This window comes from Bos mutus, chromosome 3 (assembly GCF_027580195.1).
Source record: "Bos mutus isolate GX-2022 chromosome 3, NWIPB_WYAK_1.1, whole genome shotgun sequence".
NCBI classification, from domain to species: Eukaryota; Metazoa; Chordata; class Mammalia; order Artiodactyla; family Bovidae; genus Bos; species Bos mutus.
In genome coordinates this window covers 70,018,653-70,045,923 of record NC_091619.1, presented here as the reverse complement: position 1 = coordinate 70,045,923, position 27,271 = coordinate 70,018,653, and the positions used below count along the sequence as shown (strand labels likewise).

The 27,271-nt window shown below is 36.3% G+C and overlaps 1 pseudogene; it reads left to right on the top strand.

The window, feature by feature from the left end:
- Nucleotides 1-23,211: 23,211 nt before the first annotated feature.
- Nucleotides 23,212-24,640, top strand: LOC102264367 (actin-related protein 2/3 complex subunit 2 pseudogene; annotated as a pseudogene).
- The last annotated feature ends 2,631 nt before the right edge of the window (nt 24,641-27,271 follow it).

The window sequence follows — 27,271 nt, the reverse complement described above, 5'->3', positions numbered from 1 at the left end:
TACATATACACATGGAATATTACTCAGCTATTTAAAAGAATGCATTTGAATCAGTTATAATGAGGTGGATGAAACTGGAGCCTATTATACAGAGTGAAGTGAGACAGAAAGAAAAACACCAATATAGTATATTAATGCATAAATATGGAATTTAGAAAGATGGTAACAATGACCTTACATGCTAGACAGCAAAAGAGACACAGATATAAAGAACAGACCTTTGGACTCTGTGGGAGAAGGCGAGGGTGCGATGATTTGAGAGAATAACATTAAAACATGTGTATTACCATATGTGAAATAGATCACCAGTCCAGGTTTGACGCATGAGACAGGGCGCTCAGGCCCGTGCACCGGGACAACCCTGAGGGATACGATTGGGAGGGAGGTGGGAGGGGGGTTCAGGATGGGGGACACATGTACACCCATGTCTGATTCATGTCAAAGTTTGCCAAAAACCACTACAACATTTTAAAGTAATTAGCCTCCAGTTAAATAAATTATTTTTTTTTAAAGGTACAAATTCCATTGGATTTCTAGACCACCACAAAAGCAGAGAACTCCATTTTACCACTGGGAAAGGTCTGGGGAGAAAAATGAATTGAGAATTCCATGAGTCCATCACTATACAGATTGAAGATGGGTTTAATGCTCTGTTAAGTGAGTCATTTTCTAGAATTGATACCAAATTTACTGTTTATAATTCAATGGAGACAATAAGAATAGAGTTTATCTTTTATTAGGTACTACTGGGTAAGTCCAGAGAAGGCAATGGCAACTCACTCCAGTACTCTTGCCGGGAAAATCCCATGGACGGGGGAGCCTGGTGGGCTGCCGTCTATGGGGTCGCACAGAGTTGGACACGACTGAAACGACATAGCAGCAGCAGCAGCAACTTGGTAAGTCAACAGTGAGTCAGAGAGAACCAACCCAGTTTATGAGATATTAGTAAATAGTAAGAAAATATTTTCTTGGTCATTTATCAGATTGTTAAAAACTGTTCTAAATGGATCAACTTTTCAGACCTTCAATAAACTATATCTCAAAGTCTTCATGACAAAGAGGAAAAGTTCCACAGACATGAAAAATGGTAAAAAAAAATTCATATAGCTATTTTAAAAAAATAAAAGCAAAATGACCTCTGGAGTTTTTGTTCAGATGGAAATCTTATGAGGATTCACCAGGCCAGTGTTGGGGAAGAGAGTATCTAGCATCCCAAAATAAGTTTTCTGTCTTTTGGTTCCAGTGCACACATTTCAGGCAAAGGAATCTCTGTAATTATGCCTGTGGTGCTCCTGGTAGGGTATAAAATGAAGGCTAGATTATACCATAATATATACTGTGATAGGATGTGTACGGTGTGATATAGAGCAGAGACCTGGAAGCATTTATGCTCCAATCATTAACTTTAGAGCACATGGTAGATAAAGGAAAGACAGTCATATTAGGCTTTAGGAGGTAGGAGATAAAGGTTTTCTACAGGCAAGGACCAGAATAAGCATCTAAGCATTAGGAGTCAAAGGCTAAACAAGTAACCTAAAAGAAGGCAATGTAACCCCAGTGGACTCTGTCCTGAACCCCTCTTGTTTCTGAACAAATGAAACTGATACCACAAAGAGGTTTATCTCCCTCTAATAATATTGAGCACAACTGGTAGAAATTGTTTTATTTGGGCAGGTAAAGAAGGAACTATATTTCTAGAGTTTTACAATCACAACTCAAAATATTCTACTATTTAGATGACAGTGATTTCCAAAAGCAGGTCCTGATCTGACAAAAAGTGTCTATAAGAAGGAGTGAGATATTTCAGCTGTATTTATTCCTTCAGTTCAGTTCAGTTTAGTTGCTCAGTCGTAACTGATTCTTTGTGACCCCATGAATCACAGCACGCCAGGCCTCCCTGTCCATCACCAACTCCCAGAGTTTACCAAAAATCATGTTCATCGAGTTGGTGACACCATCCAGCCATCTCATCCTCTGTCGTCCCGTTCTCCTCCTGTCCCCAATCCCTCCCAGCAGCAGGGTCTTTTCCAATGAGTCAACTATTCGCATGAGGTGGCCAAAGTATTGGAGTTTCAGCTTCAGCATCAGTCCTTCCAATGAACACCCAGGACTGATCTCCTTTAGGGTGGACTGGTTGGATCTCCTTGCACTCCAAGGGACTCTCAAGAGTCTTCTCCAACACCACAGTTCAAAAGCATCAATTCTTCAGCACTCATCAACTCTCACATCCATCAGCATAGCCTTGACTCAGCCTTTGTTGGCAAAGTAAAGTCTTTTTGAATATGCTATCTAGTCCAACTCTCAATTTCATCCATCACCATCTGTAGTGATTGGAGCCCCCAAAAATTTATTCTGGTCAAAACCCAGGAAACATTTTTGCCGGGGAGCCTTGACCAGGGTAGACGGACCTTTGTTGGCAAAAGATATAAAGAGTAAAGTCTCTGCTTTTGAATAAGAGAGGCTGCTATCTAGTTTACGCTGGGAGACCAATTGGTTTGCACTCCTTTCCTTCCAAGGAGTAAGGCCTCTTTTAATTTCAAGCCAGAGCTGGGGAGAATCACCATCTGTAGTGATTTTGGAGCCCCCTGACTTTTAAAAATTTATTCAGAGGTCTTAGGGTGTTACATAGATCTGGTCAAATTATTTCAGGGCTGTTTTAAAACAGATGCCAAACATTTTCAAATTGAAATATACAAAGGTCAACACAGATTTATTTTTATTATTTGTTTCTACTGATGTACTCCAAACATTTCATTTTCTAAAATTGTAAAGAACCTGTTTTTAGAGGGTTTAAAGCATCCAGTGATCCTAGCCAGCACAATCACATGTGGCGGGAAGGCATGAAAAAGAAATAATTGATAAAACCAATTGAAAAAAGTAGAATAAAAAGTCATTATTTGTAGACTAAAGAATTATTTTTTTAAATTTTAGTATTTTTTTATTAACATTTTTATTTTTATTTATTTTTTTAATTTAATTTTATTTTTTAACTTTTTAAATATTGTATTGGTTTTTATTTTTATTTATTTTTTATTGAAATTTTTAATCCAATATTGTATTGGTTTTGCCATACATGTGTTCCCCATCCTGAACTCTCCTCCCTCCTCCCTCCCCATACCATCCCTCTGGGTCATCCCATTGCACCAGCCCCAAGCATCCAGTATCGTGCATCGAACCTGGACTGGCAACTCGTTTCATATATGATATTATACATATTTCAATGCCATTCTCCCAATCATCCCACCCTCTCCATCTCCCACAGAGTCCAATTTTTAATCATTTCACATTTTTTTTCTGAGAAAGGCAGTGTAGACAGGATAGAAAAAAAAAAAAGTCGTTTGAAATTGCCCTCTGATATGAGTTGTGGTTCTGACAATTAATGAGTTTTGTACTCTTGAACTAGTTACCTCCCAGAAAAGTGAAAGTATTAGTTGCTCAGTCATGTCTGACAGTTTATGACCCATGAACTGTAGTCCACCATGCTCTTCTGTCCATAGAATTCTCCAGGCAAGAATACTGGAGTGGGTTGCCATTTCTTTCTCCAGGTATCTTCCTGACCCAGGAATCAAACCAAGCTCTCCTACATTGCAGGTGGATTCTTTACCAGTTGAGTCACCAGGGAAGCCCAGTTACCTCTCAGAGCTTTATATAAAATCTCCTAGTGTGTAAAATGATACCATGTGATAATCTGTCTGTGTTTTTGGAATTTAACTGCTGACAGCTTTAAAGTTCTACCTTTCCCTCTTCACCTTTTGCCTCACAACTGAGAATACTGAAAAGAAAGCTTGCTTGTTTTCTTCTGCATTTGGTTTGGGCAGAAATTTCAAGCCATGCAGGATGTGTAACTCCTACCCAAGCCCAAACCACCATAAAAACCTCAAGCTGGTCTCCATTCCTTGTTTTCCAATCCATTTTCAGACCTGCTTGTGATCCACCTGCTTCCCTAAAAGGCTCATTGTATAAGTAATAGACTTTTTCACATTCCCTGTGTGCATGCATGAGAGTGCACCATCATCAGTTTTGATATCTGAACTGAATTTTGGCAAAGGGGACAATTCCACTTATGTAGGTGTGACCCTAACATGGTAACTCAATAAACCCTGCCACATGCAATAAATGATACTCAAAAATTCTATGAAGTAAAATATATGGTTTTAGTATTACCTGATTAAATATAAACAATATTTTGTCATTCAATATGTACTATTGTATAAGGCATAAAAATCAACTTGCATGTAATTGATGATGCACTGAGAAAACTCCAAGCAATTATACAACCATCAATTCTAAACCCATCATTCCCTTTCCAACAGAATAGGAGACCATAAGCCCTCTCCTTTTTGAAAACATGGGTTAAGCCGAGGTTGGGAGCTAATAGAATACATTTGAATTATCTCAGGGATTTTTTTCTGTGGGAGTTTCCAATTCCATACTACCTATCTTAAATAATGCTGTGGAAACTGAAGAAACAGTGTTTGTTCAAAACAGTATGCTAGCAGAGTGTTTTCCCATGTTTCCTCCCACCTCAATCCTAATTACTCATAAAATGTAGGCATTCATGAGCCTACAATTTCATAAATCTGGCCGTTGTAAGTGAATAAGGTAATGGCTGGACAGATAGTTTCTATTACTTTTAAGAATAATTTCTAAATAAAGTAAATAAAACAGACTTTCATTTATAGTGACTACAGCTATATGGTGATATTACTCCATAGAGGGAATAGGAATTTAGATTTTACTAACTTTGAGACTTGAGGGAATAGAGCTAATAAAATTTCTACAGCATCTCTCTGGGAAGAAAATACAAATTCATAAAAATCTACCCTTTGATTTTCCAAATAGCATATGACTCAACACTCCTTTCAAAGGCCAAAGTCATGGGAATTGCCATATCAGGGCAAAAAGAAGTAATTTTAAAAATCTGGTACCACTAGTTGACAAGCAAAAGAGTGTTTGTAAAAACTAGTTGTATTACCCATTATTTGGTACAGCAAGCACTTGTTCATTTGTTCACTCACTCAGTTATGTCTGACTCTTTGCTATCTTTTGGACTGTAGCCTGCCAGGTTCCTCTGTCCATGATATTTTTCAGGCAAGAATACTGGAGTAGGTTGTGATTTCCTCCTCCAAGAGGTCTTCCCAACCCAGGGATCAAACTGGTGTCTCCTGGGTCTCTGGCATTGCAGGTGGATTCTTTACCGCTGAGCCATCAGGGAAGCCCGTAGTAAGCACTAGCACCAGTTATATTTAATAATTTTCATCACATGGATTATCTGGAAGTAGAAATACAGGTGAACTCACTTGTGCATGTGAATTTATTTCACTGAACATATATTAAGCACTCCTTCTATGCTGTTTACTGTGATGATGGTGATACCTGGTTGATGGGGGCAGTAGAGGTGGTAAATGAAAGTACATGTGAAATATAGACTCAATTCTCAAGTGATTTAAAATTCAGAAGGAGGGGAGATTCACTGAATAATTAATATCCTTAATCACAGAGTAGATCCTAAATAAAGGTATAGGATCATACTCTGGACAAAAGAAAAGGAGAATTAACATTTAACTGAAGGTGTGAAGAATAAATAGCATGTGCTCATTTTTGTGCTCAGTTGTGTCTGACTCTTTGTGACTCCATGGACTGTAGCCCACCAGGATCCTATGTCCATGGGATTCTCCAGGCAAAAATACTGGAGTGGGTTGCCATTTCCTTCTCTGGGGATCCTTCTAACTTAGGGATTGAACCTGCATCTCCTGTGGCCCCTGCATTGGCAAGTGGATTCTTTACCACTGAGCCACCTCGGAAGCCCTTAAAAAGCATATTAGGATAAAGAAATAATGAAAAAAAAAAAAAGCCTAGAATATAGACTTGAGCAAGCTGCCTTGGAATAATGTGTGTTTGAAAGAATGTGAGAAGAGATGAAGCCAGAAAAAGTTTGAGGTACTCCTAGTACAGAAGGCACTGAATAACATAAATAGGAAGTTTATGTTTGTCTTTTTCCCTTTAAAGTTCTCTGGGATAACTGAAACTTTTTATTAAGAAGGTAAAACAGGGGCTTCCCTGGTGGTTCAGTGGGAAAGAATCCGCCTGCCCATGCAGGAGACATGGGTTGGATCACTAATCCGGGGAGATCTTACATGTTTCAGAGCAACTAAGCCTGTGTGCCACAATTATTGAGCCTGTGCTCTAGAGCCAGAGAGCCACAAATACAGCCCACATGCTGTAGCTACTGAAGCCTAAGCACCTGGAGCCTATGCTTTGCAACAAAAATGCCTCCACAATAAGTCCATGCACTGCAACTAGAGAGTAGCCCCTGCTCGCCACAGTTAGAGAAAAATCTGGCACCAACAAAGACCCAGCACAGTCAAAAATAAACAAATAAAAAAAGTAAAATGTATTTGTGAAGATAAATCTATAAAAGAAGTTACCATTTGTTGGGCATCTGTTAGACTCAGCGTATAGTAAGAGCTTTGTCATTCTTATGAAGGGACTGTTTTTCCCTACTCCAAAGGTTTCCCTTTATGTACTTTTTCCTATCCTCTTTCTTCACCTACTCACTCACTTCTCTCAAGGGCAGACGAGATATCTGATCTGCTGGTAAATTTACAAAGAAAAAACGGCATATATACCCCAATTACATCTGTCTCTGTGATCCTAGAAGTGATATATTCATGGGAACATGCATTCTTCTTTCTTCTGTGCCATAACTTTTACAGGATGTGTGCTTTGCTTCTCTGTGGAGACCTCTCCCACTTAGTATTACTTGGGACCATATGGCTAAGTCTGTTTAATTCTGGGATCCAAATTTAGGATACCTCCATGGCCTCAAATACAAGTCACACTTTACAATACGATCATGCTATCCTATGCTATGCTATGATAAGTCACTTCAGTTGTGTTCGACTCTGTGTGACCCCATAGACGGCAGCCACAGGCTCCTCCGTCCCTGGGATTCTCCAGGCAAGAACACTGGAGTGGGCTGCCATTTCCTTCTCCAACGCATGAAAGTGAAAAGTGAAAGTGAAGTCACTCAGTCATGTCCAACTCTTAGCGACCCCATGGACTGCAGCCTACCAGGCTCCTCCATCCATGGGATTTTCCAGGCAAAAGTACTGGAGTGGGGTGCCATCACCTTCTCTGACAATATGATCATAATGATAATAAAAGTCACATTTCAATCCCAAATCTATTAAAGATTTTCTAATTTCAAAATTGATCTTGAACATGATATGGAAATAGGGTTAATTTCCCTTTTCAATGCTCCAGTATTCATTGGTTTTCCAGTTAAAAATACATAGCCATCTTCACATATTTGATGAAAAGGATTGAGCCCCTACATCTAAAATGTCATGCAATTAAAATTTTCCTTTTACAAATTGAGAGGCAAGTTTTATTATCTACATTTGAGAGACAATATCGAAGTTTAAAGTAGCTAAGTATTGTTCCAAAGATTACCTTGAGTGCTTGGAAAAAAGACCAAAATTAGGATTATCTGACTCAAAATCTATGTTCTTTAACCATTAGCATAAAATTCCTCTCTATATGTAAAATAATGCATAAAGATAAATATAGTTTAGAAAAGTTTAGGAAACAAGAACAAGCAAGATATATTTTGATGGTATAAACTAGAGATATAGAAACTTGAACTAGGTATTAGGAAAAGAAATCTGAAATGATATGTAGAAAATGAAAATATATGGATGACATCAATTAAAATGAAGATTACTGGTATGAGATAAAGGAGAACTAAGAAAGAAAGATTTAGACCTATAGCATTTATTGCTAAAGATGATGTCTAAAACAAAATGAATAATGATGAGTTCAGTTGTAGGAATAGTTTCACATGTTGAACTAATAAATATTTACTAAATAAAAACTTAAATATGAATTTAAAGCTAAAGTTGAAGTTGTAAATCCTCACAATACGGCTTTGTAAATAAGCTGGAATTATATAACTCCCTTAGAGGAAAGCATAGGTAAAGGAGTATATATTTTGAGGTGCATCTGTGGGTGGAGGTGTGGGATACAACGGAAACTACTGAATACCAATCAGCAAAGAGGAAATGAAAGACCTTGGAGAACAGATGTCACTGAAGCTAAAGTAGAAGAAACAAGTTTGATGTACTAAGAGGAATCGTATTCTAATAGCAGCTTATTTAGGTTCTCAGAGGAATTATGAATACAATTCCTTTAGGATTTCAAAACCTTTTTTTTACTTCATTCAGACTAATTAAAATGCTCATGTGTTTATTTATTTATTCATTTACCAAATGGTTTTCTGTGCATGGGAGATACAGGAAGACAGACGAAGTCTACCTCTCTGGAGAATCAGGGGAGATTTTAGTAGAGTAGAAAATATTCTAGTGAGGCTTTGGCAACTGGGAAGGGGAAGAAAAAAAAAAAAAAACTTTAGGATCTAGAATGGCATAAGCCATTACCCAGAATCATGAAGGAGTATGTAATTTTCCAAGCATGTTGGATATTGTAAGAGCACTGGAGCCATAGAAGTATTAGAAGTCATGAATAGACAGGAGCAGAATAAGAAACTGGATAAGTCCTGAGGGCAGCTTGTGAAAGACTTTTCATAAAATGTTAAAGATTATTGATATAGTCAGTACCAGAAAATCTTGAATATCTTAAAATATTTTCAAATCTATGTTTTAGAACAGTAAACGTCAAAGCTCAAGATAATGCATATGGGGCAAAGAGGCAGGGAGAAAAATAATTTGAATATTGTAATGACAGAGAAGAGACAGTGATCACCTGATTTGAGTCAATAGTATAGGAAGGAGATACGATTATGATTTAAGTTATAATTGACATGTACACACTGCTATATGTAAAATGGATAACCAATAAGTTCCTACTCTATAGCACAGGGAATTCTGACAATACTATATAAGAACCTAAATGGGAAAATAATTCAAAAAAGAATAGACACATGTATCACTTTGCTATAAACCTAAAACTGACACAACCTTGCTAATCAGCTATACTCTAGTATAAAATATAATTTTCTGAATTAAAAAAACAAATTGTATTTCTTGAAGGATATTTGAAATATAAAGAATATATGATGTGTGTGTGTGCATATGTGCTCAGTCGTATTTGACTCTTTGTGACCCCATGGACCTTCCAGGTACTTCTGTTAATGGGATTTTTCAGGCAAGAATACTGGAATGGATTGCCATTTCTTTCTCCAGAGGATCTTCCTAACCCAGGGATTAAAACCACGTCTCCTGCATTGGCAGACAGATTCTCTACTGCTAAGCCACTCAGATCAGATCAGATCAGATCAGTCACTCAGTCGTGTCCGACTCTTTGTGACTTCATGAATCGCAGCATGCAAGGCCTCCCTGTCCATCACCAACTCCCGGTGTTCACTGAGACTCACGTCCATCGAGTCAGTGATGCCATCCAGCCATCTCATCTTCTGTCATCCCCTTCTCCTCCTGCTCCCAATCCCTCCCAGCATCAGAGTCTTTTCCAATGAGTCAACTCTTCACATGAGGTGGCCAAAGTACTGGAGTTTCAGATTTAGTATCATTCCTTCCAAAGAAATCCCAGGGCCGATCACCTTCAGAATGGACTGGTTGGATCTCCTTGCAGTCAAAGGGACTCTCAAGAGTCTTCTCCAACACCATAGTTCAAAAGCATCAATTCTTCGGCGCTCAGGCTTCTTCACAGTCCAACTCTCACATCCATACATGACCACAGGAAAAACCATAGCCTTGACTAGATGAACCTTTGTTGGCAAAGTAATGTCTCTGCTTTTGAATATGCTATCTAGGTTGGTCATAACTTTCCTTCCAAGGAGTAAGCGTCTTTTAATTTCATGGCTGCAGCCACCATCTGCAGTGATTTTGGAGCCCCAAAAAATAAAGTCTGACACTGTTTCCACTGTTACCCCATCTATTTCCCATGAAGTGATGGGATCGGATGCCATGAACTTCGTTTTCTGAATGTTGAGCTTTAAGCCAACTTTTTCACTCTCCTCTTTCACTTTCATCAAGAGGCTTTTGAGTTCCTCTTCACTTTCTGCCATAAGGGTGGTGTCATCTTCATATCTGAGGTTAGTGATATTTCTCCCGGCAATCTTGATTCCAGCTTGTGCTTCTTCCAGTGCAGCGTTTCTCATGATGTACTCTGCATACAATTTAAATAAACAGGGTGACAATATACAGCCTTGACATACTCCTTTTCCTATTTGGAACCAGTCTGTTGTTCCATGTCCAGTTCTAACTGTTGCTTCCTGACCTGCATACAAATTTCTCAAGAGGCAGATCAGGTGGTCTGGTATTCCCATCTCTTTCAGAATTTTCCACAGTTTATTGTGATCCACACAGTCAAAGGCTTTGGCATAGTCAATAAAGCAGAAATAGATGTTTTTCTGGAACTCTCTTGCTTTTTCCATGATCCAGTGGATGTTGGCAATTTGATCTGGGTTCCTCTGCCTTTTCTAAAACCAGCTTGAATATCAGGAAGATCACGGTTCACGTATTGCTGAAGCCTGGCTTGGAGAATTTTGAGCATTATTTTACTAGCGTGTGAGATGAGTGCAATTGTGCAGTAGTTTGAGCATTGTTTGGCATTGCCTTTCTTTGGGATTGGAATGAAAACTGACCTTTTCCAGTCCTGTGGCCACTGCTGAGTTTTCCAAATTTGCTGGCATATTGAGTGCAGCACTTTCACAGCATCATCTTTCAGGATTTGGAATAGCTCAACTGGAATTCTATCACCTCCACTAGCTTTGTTCGTAGCTAAGCCACTAGAGAAGTCCAAAGAAAACCACAATTATTATTTTGTACAATTCTTGATGTATGTGAATACAAATGTGTGTAAAATATGTTATATTTATATATATATACATACATACACATTTATATTATAATTCATATATATATGTCTTACATGTGAAAAATTATCTCTGGTATTTAATTTCACATTGTGTGATTAGCATTTTCCCATATAGTGACATAGTTTTCAAAACATTTGATGTGATCCCATAGTACAAGTATTAAACATCACTTGAAAGTATCATAAAATATCTAAACTTTATTTGAAATTTATATTGCTTCCAATTTTTAAGCATTATGCAATGTTGAAGATCTTGATTTACATTGATAGTTGCTCAGAAATTTCATAGAAATTTTCATTTTTCCAAGCTGTGCTTGAGGTTTATGTCATTCCACCATGACTAATTAACAGTATCTTCTAAAAATTGCCAATTTGATCAGTGAAAATAGAATATCTTACAGTTGAACATTTTTTACTCTTATTTGGCACATATATCATGAATAATTACCTAGTCATATAAAGAAATTATTTTGGTTTGTATTGTCATTGCTTGTACATTGTAATAACTTGAAAAATTCAGTGGGTCTAGAATTCCAGAGAACTATCTAGTATTTATTGATTAAGATTTTTGTTTTCTTAGGGTCTAGAATGGCATAAGCCATTACTCAGAATCATGAAGGAGTATGTAATTTTCCAAGCATGTTGGATATTGTAAGAGCACTGGAGCCATAGAAGTATTGGAAGTCATGAATAGACAGGAGCAGAATATGAAACTGGATAAGTCCTGAAGGCAGCTTGTGAAAGACTTTTCATAAAATGTTAAAGATTATTGATATAGTCAGCACTAGAAAATCTTGAATATCTTAAAATATTTTCAAATCTATGTTTTAGAACAATAAACAATATGGGACAGAAAATTTGTAAGTTATTTATACAGATTAGAAATTTACTAATTTTGAAGTGCAGCATCAACACTCTCTGCATCTATCAACAGTCATCAGTTTGTTTTGCGAAACATCATAACTACTCTAACCTCAGCTCATATGTTTTGGATGAAGTCAGCCTCATTTCTGGTCACCAGAGTCAGAAGATGTAATTTCAGAAAACCAGTCAACACATTTCATTTTTCTTGCTCTAAACATTTCTTTAGGGAGGGTCATGAATCCAAGTGAAGTCAATCAAAGCTAATGAGAACCAATTTTCTAAAGGAAATCAGACTCTCCTGTCCACTTGGTATGTTGACATTATTATAAAGTTGAAGAAATCTGGGGCAACTGAGCAATATTAAGAAATGCAGATACTCAACCAAAAGCTAACTGAGATAATTCTGAACTTAGCCGCTCTCAAAGCCACATCCAGCTTTCTACAGCTGAATTACATGAGTTTCTTTCCTGTCTCAGAGGGTAAAGAATCTACCTGCAATGGGGAGACCCAGGTTCAATCCCTGGGTCAGGAAGATCCCCTAAAGAAGGGGATGACAACCTATTCTGATATTCTTGCCTGAAGAATTCCATGGACAGAGGCTACAGTACATGGGGTCACAAAGAGTCAGACACAACTGAGCGACTAACATTTTCACTTTTCACTTCATATTATTCCTTAAACTGGTTTTCATTTGATTTCCTGCTATTTACAACATAGAATTTTTATTGTAGAGAAAAACTTACAACCTTTCCCTCACCTTTTTATATCAGTTATTCATTTAGTTTGAGAACATGTAATTTCTCAAATCTTAGATGTCAGAGTCTATAGGATCCTAAGATATTGAGGTTACTTTTTTTCAGTGTAAAGATAGTATAATATTGTGTCGCAGATTATGTCATTTTAATTTTGGAATTAAGTGTATTCCTATTGTTCTTGGAAAAACCTCATTATGAACAAAGATTAAAATTCATGAATATTTTATGAAACACATGAATGGATCAGCTCTTTGTATATTTAGCAGAGTTAGTTGCCTGTGTCATGGTGTAGTTCAAGGATTACAGGTGTTTGCTACATCATAAAAACAAAGCAAAACGTAGCCTTTATCCACATTAATAAAATCCTGTTTTTAACTTTTCAACTTTCTTGGTTTCTAGGTAAGTAATATAAGATTTAGGTAAACATGTTTAATATGAACACAATCAGTGTGAATTCATTTTTAATCTCATTTATTTGGAATTATATTACTGGTGGAACTTGTCTTTGCGTTTATTATATACTGAGGAGCATTTGTAGTAAATGAGACATTTTGCTCTTTGATCATAAATGTTTCTTTTCTAAATAAAAGTGGTATTCTTACTATAAATATGTAGCATCTTCCTGTTCATGCCCACTGATTTTTTTCCTGTTTTATAATCTCCAAATGGACAAAACTTAACTGAATTCTCTTTTCCCAAGCTCTATAATCTGGTTAAATAATGTCCAAAGCAGAAACCTAGATTTGTCAGATGCTGATTTTATACCCATATTCAGTTGTTCACCATAACTTATCCCTCTAACCTCCTAAATATCAACTACAGTCCTCTCCTTCTTTCCATCCCTAAATCTTTGGCTTTTCTTGAGGTGTTAGATAGTGGGGCACAGTGCTGACTAATAACTTCATGTGTGGGTTACTGAAGTAAATTGCATGCTCTGTTTCCCTGATTCTGACATCTCCCTGAATCACGGAAACAGAGCATGCAATCTACTTCAGTAGATTTTCTGAATCTGGCAAAATAGGAAAAGAACAGTGATTTATTTATAGCTGAAATGTAGCTATACATTGGTTTTTCTATAAATTATTTTGTGTGGTTAGAATCTTGTTTTTTTGAAATAAAAATCTTATTCAGAATATATTTGAGACTTCTAATATGACAAAATTTCCTTTGTCCCCCACACTTTTCCTCATGCCTACCTGTGAAGTTCATTTTGCCACATCCTCTCATCTACCCTTTCATCCAGCAATTTAACTGTTATATATTAAGTCCCTGCTTAAATAACACTACATTTGATATACCAAATTCTCACATTGATCCCATAGTGTAAGATTTATTATTTCAAGGTAAGAATTACTTTACAGAAAGGGAAATTGAATGAGATGGATCCCTGAGAAGAAGTGACAATGATTTTGCTAAGGTTATCAGGTGAGGGGGGTTAACTAGGTACACCTTCACACTATAAGCTTTAATCACATTGAGTTACTTTCATTATAACAAAGTCACCCTTTCTTTTCTTCTCTCCATGACTCCCTTTCTGCTTGAAACACTCCTTCCTTCCAACCCACTTCAGTGGCCATACATGTATATCTCAATCATTTTTTGATCCAGTATATACAGAACAGTGCTTACTCGATTTGGAATAGTTTGCTTTTCCTATTTGCAAGTACTTAAGAAGCTATTGGTGTAGGTTAATGATTCTCAACCCTTCATGACACACTGGAGAAACTGAAGCATATTCTAACAGTGTTGAGAAATAAGCCCTTTCCAAAGGTATCATTTTAGTGTTCAACTTTATTGTGTTGGATAAGTTTATGGACTTGGGATCCAGGGAGATCTAGGTCAGAATGACAGCTCTTTCATTACCAGCAAGGAACTCATAGGTGTTAATTAAAGTCTCCGAAATGCAATTTTCTTCTGAGTGAAATGGAATGACAAAGATATTTTCTTTTTAATAATAAGTTATTGTGAAGATTAAATGAGATGGAGCATGAAAAAAATGATCAGAGCACAGTGCTTGCCACCCTTTTTTTTTTTTAAGCAAGTATTATCTATTTATGAGAAGTGTTATTATTGACATTCTTTTGTTGCTGTTACTGGGTCTAAATCCTTTTGTTAAAACATAAAACATTCCCAATATGTTAGATATAATATATATATGATAATAATCATCTTTTCAGAACAATATAAATATGCTAGGTAGATAGACATAATAATGATATCTTGTAAAAGCTGGTTGGATATCTTTCAATGATTATTCAGTCTTGCTTCTTACTGTCATCCTGCTTTTATTTATTTTTTATTTATTTATTTATTTTTAATTGAAGGATAAATGCTTTACAGAATTTTGTTGTTTTCTGTCAAACTTCAACATGAATCTGCACAGGTATACATATAACCGCTCCCTTTTGAACCGCCCTCCCATCTCCATCTCCATCTCCATCCTGCTTTTAGAATAGCTTTCAAATATACCAATGATAGGAAAGTCTGAATATCTTAAAAATATCTGTTTAATAATACCATATTTTTCTAGAATATAATAAAAAAATGTGATGAAGGAAATTTAAAAGACCCCAAAAGTAATCATTGATTAGAACACATATTTCTTGCAATATGCTTGGATTTTTTTTCCTTGTACTTCAAACGTGTCAAATTGCAAAGACTAATATAACACCTTTTAAAAACCTAAAGCACTGAACAGGCATAATCCCTCTAAGGAAAGAAGAAAACTCTTTAACAATGGTGCAAATTATTTGTAGACCTCCTGCTGGAACAAGATAAGTTATTAAGATTTTCTGAAATGATTGACTATTGTTTTAGCTGCTCTTTGTATTTCAACACGGGAGATAAAGACACTTTGGATGGAAGTCCAGAGGCCTTGTCTCTTGTTCGTTAATTCTATAGCATTTGGCAAGGCATTTTGTCTCTGTGTACCTCAGTTTCTGAGGTAATTTTCTGATAAATTAGCAATTTTGAATGCACAATGTCTAATCTGTATTGAGAGCCATGCTGTATTATAGTAAGATCCTGGAACATCATAGATCTAGAGACTTTGTTCTTTACATATGGGTAATTTGACATGTTATATAATCTAATTGAACAATTTTTTTTTAAATCAGAACAATGGATATAATTGTTGACTTTATAGATTTTTTTGAGAAATATACATTAACTTATTAGCCTGGCAGATACAAGTAGTTAGCAAATATTAGCTAAATTAATATTTTATAAGCGCTTTGAAAATATGCAGTTCCTAATTTTAATCCTTAATAGTTAATCAAAATGCATATTCTTTCAGTTGATTGAGTGTTTATTTATTCAACAAATATTTTATTAGATTTAGGCCATTTCCTATGTTTTACACAAGTCTCTGGGTATACTGTGATTAACAACATAGTCAGACATAACCTTCATGGAGTCATGTGGAGAACAGGCAATATGCAAGTAATACATATGTTAGGTATTCAATTAGAAACTATGATATGGTCCAGAAAAAAATGGAAATTTTTGTAAGGGTAAAGAATGAGAGGTTTCCCTGGTGGCTCAATGGTAAAGAATTTACCTGCCAATGCAGGAAACACAGGTTTGATCCCTGGTCTGGGAAAATCCTACATGCCATGGAGCAACTAAGTCATTGCATCACAACAATTGAGCATGTGTTCTAGGGTCCAGGAACTGAAAATGCTGAGCCCATATGCTGCAACTACTGAAACCCACCTGCTCTATAACCTGTGCTCTGCAACAGGAGAAGCTCCTGGGCACTGCAACTAGTGAGTAGCCCCCGCTCATCACAACTAGAGAAATGCCTGCACAGCACAGAAGAGCCAGCACAGTGTAATTTACTAAACAAAATTAAATTTAAAAAAATTTAATGAGATTTTTAAAATTGACTGTGGTCAGAGAAGGTCTGTCTGAGGAAGTGTTATTTAAGTGGCAATCTAAAGTTTGAAAGAGACAGACAAAGTGAAGAGTGATTTGAAGGGGTATTCCAGAAAGATAAAATGTCATGGGTCAGGGGGATGGGGAGGGCCAGGGAAAAGAAGGGTGGATAGGAGAAAGGTCTGGACATGATTTAGCAAGAGAAACCTCTTTCGGCTAAGTGGTATGAATGAAACATGATGAAGAGCAGCAGGTTTTCGAGTTGGAAAATTTCAGGGACCAGATTATATTTGGCATCACAGAACAAAAGTATTTTCAAAATCAAAGTGAAAAAGGATAGCACACAGGATTTTAAATTAGAAGAATAATGTGATTCCAATTTACATTTTAAAAGCTCATTCCCACTGCCTACTAGATAGGTATATATAGCAAAGGTGCAAAATTGAAAGGAGAGAAATCAGTCAAATGATACTGCAGAATGTATGTTTTATTGACATAAACTAGGGTTGCACTATTGAGCATGGTTGATAAAAATAATGACAATGACAACAATAATTATAATAAGTAACCTTTATTGAGACTTTATGATGTGCCATACACCATCCTGGGTATTTATTTTCCTCTGAGGTTTGTGAAGTTTATTTTTTGATTTTTTTTTTTAAACAGCACCAGGTTTACAACAAAGTTGAGAGAAAAATACCACGTTTATTCTTATATCTCTTGCCCTCTCATATACATAGCCTCCCCCTATTGTCAACAAAATTGCTATAAACATCCTAGTGCACTTCTGTTGTTGTTGTTGTTAAGTTCTGAACTACTTTTTGGTAAATATCGTGGAGAATAAATGCTGAATCTTATGCTTAGCTGAGTAAAAAACTGCCAAACTGCCTTCCAAAGTGGCTGACCCATCTTGCATTTCTACCAGCAATAAATGAGTGTTCTCTTGCTCCAAATCCTTGCTAGTGTTTGGAGTTATCAGTGTTCCAGATAGGTGTTCAGTGGCATCTAATTGTTTTTTTTTTTTTTTTAACTGCATTTCTCTGGTGGCATATGATGTGGAATAGCTTTATATATGCTTATTTGCTATCTTTATATCTTGTTGGTGAGGTGTATCTTAGGATCTTTGGCTCATTTTTTAATCATATAGCATTTTTCTTTCCTTGTTGTTGACTTCTAAGAGTTCTTTGTATATTTTAAATATTTGTTTTTGATCATCTGTCTTTTGGAAATGGTTTCTCTCATTCTGTGGCTTGCCATTTCATTCTCTTGATAGGCATTTCAGCACAATTTTTAAAATTAAATAAGTCCAGCTTATCAGTTATTTATTTCATGAATTGTGCCTTTGCTGTTATAACTAAAAAGTGATTGCCATATTCAAGGTCATCTTGATTGTCTCCTATCTATCCTCTAGGAGTTTTACAGTTTTGTGTTTTATATTTAAATTCATTTTGAATTAATATTTGTTAATATTTGTTAAGAGTATATGTCAGCAAATGCTAAACGTTTTATGTATGAGTTCTTATGATGAGAGGCTACAGTTTGGAGGAGTTATTACTTCCCACAGATCATGCTACTAGTGATAGGAGAGAATGGACATCAGGAAGCTTTATATCACAGTCCACACTCTTAATTATGATGCTGTACGACTTCACTGTAAAACAGAGATCTGATTAAAGATATGTTTTAATGTAGAATATATCAAACTTAAAAATGAGTTACATTTGGGAGATAAGATAAAGTGAGAAATCAAAGAATCAAAGATATTTCTGATGTGTTTAAGTTTCTGTATGTATCATTAACAAAAATTAGATAAGAAGAGCTTATGAATAGTATGGCATCCAGCTAAACTCATGGACTTAAATAAGATTGTCTATGGAAAGACACTAGAGACAAAAAGAAGAACCATAAGAAAATTCAACATTTGTTTGTGTATGATAGAGGAGAAAGAAAACAATTTCAGGAGAAGCCAGTGAGGTAGGAATATAAATCCAGGAGTATGTGAATGAGTGCAGCTACAAGGAGAATGTTAACAACACATGTGACTATCAAGGAGATTTTCAAGAAATTTAAGAATTAAAAATGCATTATTTGGAAACAGGGTTGTTTGTGATAGTAAAGAAGCTTTTCAATAAGTAGAAGATTGAAGCCATACTGGAATGTGTCTGAAATGGTTAAATGGAGTATGAAAATTTGAAGACACTATATGGAGACAACATTTTCTATTCATCAAATAAAACCAAAACATTTGCTTACAAATATCTATAAATAGCAAGAAATAAATGGTAAGATGTTGAAATGTAGAGAGACTAAGGAAGAAATGTGGGTGCTCTGAGGCACGAGGCAGTTGAAATAATCTATATGGAGCACTTAAGAGGGTAATTACTAGTGGAATGTGAAGGATTATTGGGCAATATGTAGATTATCTTTGAGTGTGGCAATCATAAATATTTTCTGACATCTATATTAATTGTATATTATTTTCACATCAATGGTCACCTTCATAGGGCAGGTGTGGAGAAACTAAATGGTGGGTTCATGTAGGAATGATGTTTTTCCAAATTATTCTTGGAATAGAATCAGAGAGAAGAAATTAGAATATTATAAAGAATTGATTACTTTAATAAATTGTAGAATATTAACTGAAAAAAATAAAATGGAAGGCAAGTGGAATGTGATAAGGGAAAAATAACATTTGGACAGAAATGGAATTGATTTAAGATTTTGGAATCATTGCATAATAATATTATCAAGGCATAGTAATGTCAATAGTATAACCAAGATCCTGATGTAGAATGATACAGAGACCATTAAAGTTAAAGAAGTTTAGGAACTAGTAGAATAAATTCTTCCATTAATTATCAAATGGATGTACATGTAATGACATGAATCAAGATGGAAAAGTGCTTATGCTTTCAGAGTATGAAGGGCAGGCAACAGGGAAGTGTATGAGAAGAAATTGTTTTATATAAAACTCTAAGTTAAAAAAATTAAAGAAGAAAGTAATTTTCTAAAGATTAAAATGTACATAGAATATGCCAGATCAACCCACCAATCCTGAAGGATGAAGCTTCTCTCAAAACAGGCAAAGAAACAGAACTAAAATCCTGTCTCTTTTTAGCTATGGTGATTGGCAAAGCAACATTTTCCCTATATACCCATTTTGAGTAAATAATACATCTTTTTTTAATAATTTTATTTGATACCCCAAAGATTTTTCAGAATGTATAAATAGAATTCTCTTTACTCATTTCTACCCCATAATTCCCAAATGTAAAGAGGAAATAGAAATGGGTCAACTTATGGATATTCATTAAAAGCAAAAGCAAATCAATGAAACTTCTACTTCAAGACAATACAAAGTAACTGGGCTAAAATTAATTTACAATCCTATGTGAAAAGCCACCAGCTTGACAATGCGGGAGACATAAGAGATGTGGGTTCGATCCCTGGATCATGAAGATCCTGTGAAGGAGAGCATGACAGTACATTTTAGTATTTTTGCCTGGAAAATCCCATGGACAGAGAAGCCTGCCAGGCTACAGTTCATAGGGTCACAAAGAGTTGGACATGACTGAAAAAACTTAGCACACATACATGAAAAGCCACAGCTTCACATATTAAATAACCTGTGTCATAATAATAATCTGTTTTTAAGGCATTGGATATCAGGCCATGAATGATTGCATCTTCTTGATTGATGAAAAACAGTAGAGAATAGCTCTGAAATTGCAGTTTTCAGGCCACAAGACAGGGCAGGAAATGCAGACAGAGCTCAGCAGACTGCCAGGGATGAGAAGCCATTGCTAAGCGTCAAGGTGGGTAGAGTTTGCAGGACAGAGTATGGGGAATAAAAAGATAAACAGAGGGTTTTTCTGTAGGTCTGCAGAGGGTTCTCCTACGGTATTCAGCAGAGTAGTGATAACTGTGTACATACCCGAAAGCTACTCAGGGAAAGAATCACCCAAAGGACTAGAAGGAATAGTGGTCAGTGTTCATATAGGGTCTGGAATAGTGACTGTTTCTACCAGTGAATGAAGAACCTTGTAATTCATGAAGCATTAAATAAATAACTCAAAAGAGCCATTTCTAAGTAGATGGGAATAATTGCTCTAGTCTTAATACTTCTCTGCAAATGCAAAACAAAATTTAAAGGTAATATTTGAAAAGACAAACTGTTTCTAAGTAACTTAATTACATCTTAGAGCAAACCTCAAGAATATTACAGAAATTAAAAAAAAAAAATCCAGCACAGAAAAAGGTAAAATTCACAGCGTTTTATATCCAATCAAAATTACCAGGCCTGCAAAGTAGAAAACAGAATGCAGGATGAAGTGAAAAATCAATCATTTTAAACTGACCCAGAACTAATGTGGATGTTAGAATTAGAAAGCTGTTAAAACAGTTAATACAGCTCTAGTATATCTATTCAGAATTTAAGTACAGAAATAAAATGTATTTAAAAAGCCACACACTGTAATTTGAGAGAAGAAAACTTCAAAATATGAGATGAAAATTACAGTGGATGAAATTAATGTTAGACATTGCAGAAAAATTCTTAAAAAGATGGGAATAGCAGATCACCTGACCTGCCTCCTGGGAAATCTGTATGCAGGTCAAGAAGCAACAGTTAGAACTGGACATGGAACAACAGACTGGTTCCAAATTGGGAAAGGAGTACATCAAGGCTGTATACTGTCATACTGCTTATTTAACCTATATGCAGAGTACATCATGAAAAATGCTGGGCTGGATGAAGCACAAGGTGGAATCAAGATTTCTGGGAGAAATATCAATAACCTCAGATATGCAGATGACACCATACTATGGCAGAAAGCAAGGAAGAACTAAAGAACCTCTTGATGAATGTAAAATAGGAGAGTGAAAAGTTACCTTAAAACTCAACATCAGAAAATGAAGATAATGGCATCCGGTCCCATCATTTCATGGCAAATACATGGGGGAAACAATAGAAACAGTGTGTGCTTAGTTGCTCAGTCATATCCAACTGTTTGTGACCCAGTGAACGGTAGTCAACCAGACTCCTCTGTCCATGGTGATTCTCCAGGTAAGAATACTGAAGTGAGTCGCCATGTCCTTTTCCAGGGTATCTTCCCAACCCAGGGATTGAACCCAAGTCTCCTTCATTGCAGGTGGATTCTTTACCATCTGAGCCATGAAGGAAGCCCTGGAAACAGCAAGAGACTTCATATTTTGGGGCTCCAAAATCAATGCAGATTGTGCCTGTAGCCATGAAATTAAAAGATGCCTGCTCCTTGGAAGAAAAGCTATGACCAACCTGACAGCATATTAAAAAGTAGATGCATTACTTTGCCAACAAAGGTCCATCTAGCCAAAGCTATGGTTTTTCCGGTAGTCATGTATGTTTGTGAGAGTTGGACTATAAAGAAAGCTGAGCACCAAAGAATGGATGCTTTTGAACTGTGGTGTTGGAGAAGACTCGAGAGTCCCTTGGCCTGCAAGGAGATTCAACCAGTCCATCCTGAAGGAAATCAGTCCTGAATATTCATCGGAAGGACTGATGCTGAAGCTGAAACTCCAATACTGTGGCTACCTGATGCAAAGAACTGACTCACTGGAAAAGACTGATGCTGAGAAAGATTGCAGGCAGGAGAAGGGGACGATAAAGGATGAAACGGTTGGATGGCATCACTGACTCTATGGACATGAGTTTGAGTAAGCTCTGTGAGTTGGTAATGGACAGGGAAGCCTGGTGGGCTGCAGTCCATGGGGTTGCAAAGTGTTGGATATGACTGAGTGATTGAACTAGACATTGAAGAAAGAAAAAGCTTGGTAAACTTGAAGACATAGTGATAGAAAACCACAAAAATTAAATACAGAAATGAAAAATTTTAATCTTAAAAAATGACAATTTTCTTTTTCAAATTCAGTAGAAACTACAAACTTACAGATATAATAAATCCCAAGCACATGCACAAAATAAACTGCACCAAGACACATTATAATTAAATTACTCAAACCTGAGGATAATGGAAAAGTTCTTAGAAGCATTCAGAGAAAGAAAAATACGTTATAAATGAAGATAAAGGGTCAGGGTCAGGATAGTAGCACATTTTTCACTGCAAACAAGACGGGAGAAAGTGGTAGAGTAACAACTTTAAAGTACTAAAAGGTAAAAATTGTCAACATAGAATTTAAACTCCAGAAAATATCTTATAAAATGGAAGGTGAAATATTTTTTGTATGCAGAAGCTAAAATAATTTATCACCAGCAGACAAACCTATAAGAAATGTTAAAGGAAACCTTTCAAATAAAAGGAAAATTACATCAGATAAAAATGTAAATCTGCACAAAAGAATGAAGAGTTTAACAGTAGTGGCAATTACATGTGTAAATATACAATAATTTTTTCTTATATAATCCTTCTTATGAGATAATAGAATGGAACATAAAATTTAAAACACATGCAGAAGTTTAAGGTAGATAACACAAAGACTAGGGGGCAGGTAGGAAGCATATTATTGCAGGTATTCTTATGCTTTATGTGTAAAGAGGTAAAATAACACTTAAAGATAGATTGTGATAAGTTAAAGATGTATGCTGTAAATACTGAAGGAATCACTAAATTAAAAATAATAATAATTTTAGTAAGCAAAAAATATATAAAAAATAAAAACAGAAAAAATATACTCAATTTGAAAATGCAAGAACAGACAAAGAGCAAATAAAAGAAGGCACAAGTAGTAGTAGATTTAAACCTAACTCTTGGAAGTGGCCATCTAGAGCCAGGGGCTCAGTGGGGACCAAGCTTGTCCATGAGGCGGCAGTGACGGTGGCTTCTTGCCAGGCAGGTTCAGGTTTCAGGGGCCAGTGGCCACCATGATCCTGCTGGAGGTGAACAACCATATCATTGAGGAGACGCTCATGCTCAAGTTTGAGAACGCAGCCACTGGGAACAAACCAGAAGCTGTAGAAGTAACTTTTGCAGATTTTGATGGAGTCCTCTATCATATTTTGTAGGAGATAGGAAGACTAAAAGAAAAGCAGGCCTTGTCAAGGGCTGCAAAAGAAATTTATAATTATTGATAAACTGGATGCTATAAGGCATGAGAGTCTTGGAACAAGTCCAGAGGGAACAGTTCATAGTCTTGAAAACAAAATATGATACTGGGGTCACCAAACCAACCCCAGACCGTTTCTCAACTGGCGTCTCAGAGTCATATGTTTCATGTATCCAGTGGAAAATCTATAGATAAGAATATTAGTTTGAGTTACTGATTCATTATTGATTATTGTTTCTTAATTACTCAATAGTTAACGATCACTTTGTTCTGTGGCCCTAAAGGCCACATGAGTTATAGCTTAGCTCCCCGCATATTCTTTCTTTCATGGCTGAAAGTATAATAAAGCTGGCTTGGATTCAGTTTCGGCACCTTCACCTTGGAGCAGCGTTGGTCCTCTTTTCCTCGCTTTTCACTGAATTCTTGTGTCTTGTTTCTCATTCTCTCGCCATATGGCACTTTCAGAAATCCTGCTTGTCGAGCCAGTCTCGACAATATTTCAAATCCTAATGGAGATAAAATAAAAGTGATGGTCAGTTTTTCTTTGAAATTCTACAAGGAACTTCAGGCACATGGTGCTGATGAGTTATTAAAGAGGGTATATGGAAGTTACTTGGTAAACCCAGAATCAGGATACAATGTCTCTTTGCTATATCACCTTGAAAATCTGCCTGCATCCAAGGATTCCATCATGCATCAGGCTGGCATGTTGAAACAAAACTGTTTTGCTTCTGTCTTTGAGAAATACTTCCAGTTCCAAGAAGAGGGCAAGAAAGGAGCGAACAGGGCAGTTATCCATTATAGGGATGATGAGACCATGTATGTTTGAGTCAAAAAAGGGCAAAGTCACAGTAGTCTTCAACACAGTGTTTAAGGATGACAGATGATGTGGTCATTGGAAAGGTGTTCATGCAGGGCAGAGCCAGCCACACAGCCCAGCAGGTCCTCTTCAGCCACACGGGGGAACCTCCCCTAGAGCTGAAAGATCCTGAAGTCGCCGTGGGCCACAACATCAGCTATATCACCTTCGTGCTGTTACCTTGCCAATCCAATGCCAGTGCTCAAGACAACACCATCAACCTGATCCATACGTTCCCAGACTACCTGCACTACCACATCAAGTGCTCGAAGCCCTATATTCACACACTTTGTTCTGTGTGTGAAACATCCGACTTCCTCAAGGAGCTGAACTGTGCATGCCCAGATGCCAAGAAAAGGAAATGAAAACAATCACGGGGAAGACGTAACTTTTGGGAACAGGAAGAGGAAACAGCTGGCAACTAAAGGCTGGAATACTTGCTACGGGATAATCGTAGACTTTAATGTTGTACCTCTTCAGGTTCTTAAGGGATTCTCTGTTTTGGTTCCATTTTGTACATGTTTGGAAAGTAATTTGCAAAAACAAGCTGTGCTTGCAAGGACTTCGTGGTTCCCAAGAATTAAAAAACAAAAAAACTATTCCACTTGATCAATTTAATTCCTTGTCTTTATCTTTGCTCCCTCACTCCCCTTTCCCTCCCCCTCTTTTCCAAGCTGTTTTGCTTTGCAGTATGTTACTGGTAATGACTTGCAGGATAATGCAATCTAAACTTGTTTTCTGTATGTATTTGCATTCAAAACTTCTGTATCTAAAGAAATACGGTTGGAGTCATTAATAAAGAAAATCTTTATATCTTTTATTTTTTCCCCAGGATGATAGTAATAAAATCTACTTTATTTTTTTTAATTTTATTTTTTAACTTTACAATATTGTATTAGTTTTGCCATATATCAACATGAGTCCGCCACAGGTATACATGTGTTCCCCATCCTGAACCCTCCTCTGTCCCCGTACCATCCCTCTGGGTCGTCCCAGTGCACCAGCCCCAAGCATCCAGTATCATGCATCGAACCTGGACTGGCAACTCATTTCATATATGATATTATACATGTTTCAATGCCATTCTCCCAAATCATCCCACCCTCTCCCTCTCCCACAGAGTCCAAAAGACTGTTCTATATCTTTATATCTTAAAAAAAAAAAAACTAACCCTAAAGGTAATTGTATTAATGTAAATATTGTAAATATCCCCAATTAAAATGCAAAGATTACTAGACTGCGTAAATAAGCAATAATCAACTATACGCTGCCTACATGAAGCAAACTTTCAATACACAAATGATAAAAAATGAAAGGATGAAAAAGATAGGTCATATGTATACTAAGCAAAAGAAAGCTATGCAAATATTAGGCAACATAGATTTCAAACAATACATCATGCCAAAATGTGATAGGTAAAATAATATTCCTCTTCCTGTAAATATGTTCATGGTCTTATTCTAGAACAGTGAGAAATATTACTTTACATGGCCAAAAGGACTTTGCATGTATAACTAGGTTAAATAATTTTGTAGTGGGAAAGTTATTTTGGATTATTCAGGTGTGCCCAAGGAATATGTAACCCAAATAACTCCATCTCTTTTAAATAAGTTGAATTTGTAGTTAAAAACCTTATCCCTAAGAAAACTCTAGACTCAGATGTATTTGCTGGTAACTACCAACCATTTGGAAAAGTATTTTCCACTTTATCTCTTCCAGAAGTTACAAGGGGAAGTAGGACTTTTAACTCATTCTGAGTGAAAGTAGCTCAGTCATTTCCAAGTTTTTGCCACCCTGTGGACTATACAGTCTATGGAATTCTCTAGGCCAGAATACTAGAGTGGGTAGCCTTTCCCTTCTCCAGGGGAGCTTCCCAACCCAGGGATCGAACTCAGGTCTTCCTTATTGCAGGTGGATTCTTTACCAGCTGAGCCATAAAAACTTCATTTCTCAGGGTAATGAAGTAACCATTACCCTGAAACTATTACCAGACAAAACAATTACAAGAAAAGAAAACTGTTAGTATTTCCATTAATCTAGGAGGTGGATCAGAGAGAATCTTGTTGCGATTAGGGTCAGAGTGTGTACTTCCTATGTTTTCTTCTAAGAGCTTTATAGTTTCTGGGCTTACACTTGAGTCTTTAATCCAATTGTGTGTGTGTGTGTGTGTGTGTGTGCGCGCGCATGTATAGTGTTAGGAAGAGTTCTAATTTCATTCTTTCACAGGTAGCTGTCCAGTTTTCCCAGCATCACTTATTAAAGAGGCTGTCTTTTCTCCATTGTACATTCTTTCTTCTTTTATCAAAGATAAGGTGCCCATAGGTGGGTAGGCTTATCTCTGGACTTTCTATCTTGTTCCGTTGGTCTATATTTCTGTTTTTGTGCCAGTATCACACTGTCTTGACTGTAACTTTGCAGTATAGTCTGAAGTCAGGGAGGTTGATTCTTCCAGCTCCATTTTTCTTTCTCTAGATTGCTTTGGCTATTCAAGGTCTTTAGTGTTTCCATAAAAATTGTGAAAATTTTTGTTCTAGTTCTGTGAAAAATGCCATTGGTAATTTGAACTAATTAATAAATAAATAAAATAAAATAAATAAATAAAATAAAACTGCAGACTAATACATTTATGAACACAGATGCAAAGTCTAAATGAAATGTTCTCAAGTTGAATCTTATCATTTATGAATAACACATCATGACCAAGTGAACTTTATCCCAGAAATATAAGACTTATTTAACATTTGAAAACAAATAGCATGTAATTCATGTCATTTATGATAATAACAATTCCATTTGTGTGCCTGATGGCTATCATTCTGACTCAGTCACAAGCACATAATGAACTGCTTCAATATTTAAGAAATTGGTTAAGACTAAACATTCCACATCAACTAAGAAGTTTTATGTAACTATATATCTTTATCATTCTTCAAAGTTTGAGACTTATTTCAAACTAAAAATGAGGCAAAGTAGTTGGCTAAACACATATCTGTCTAGGGCACAGATCTATGAAAGCATA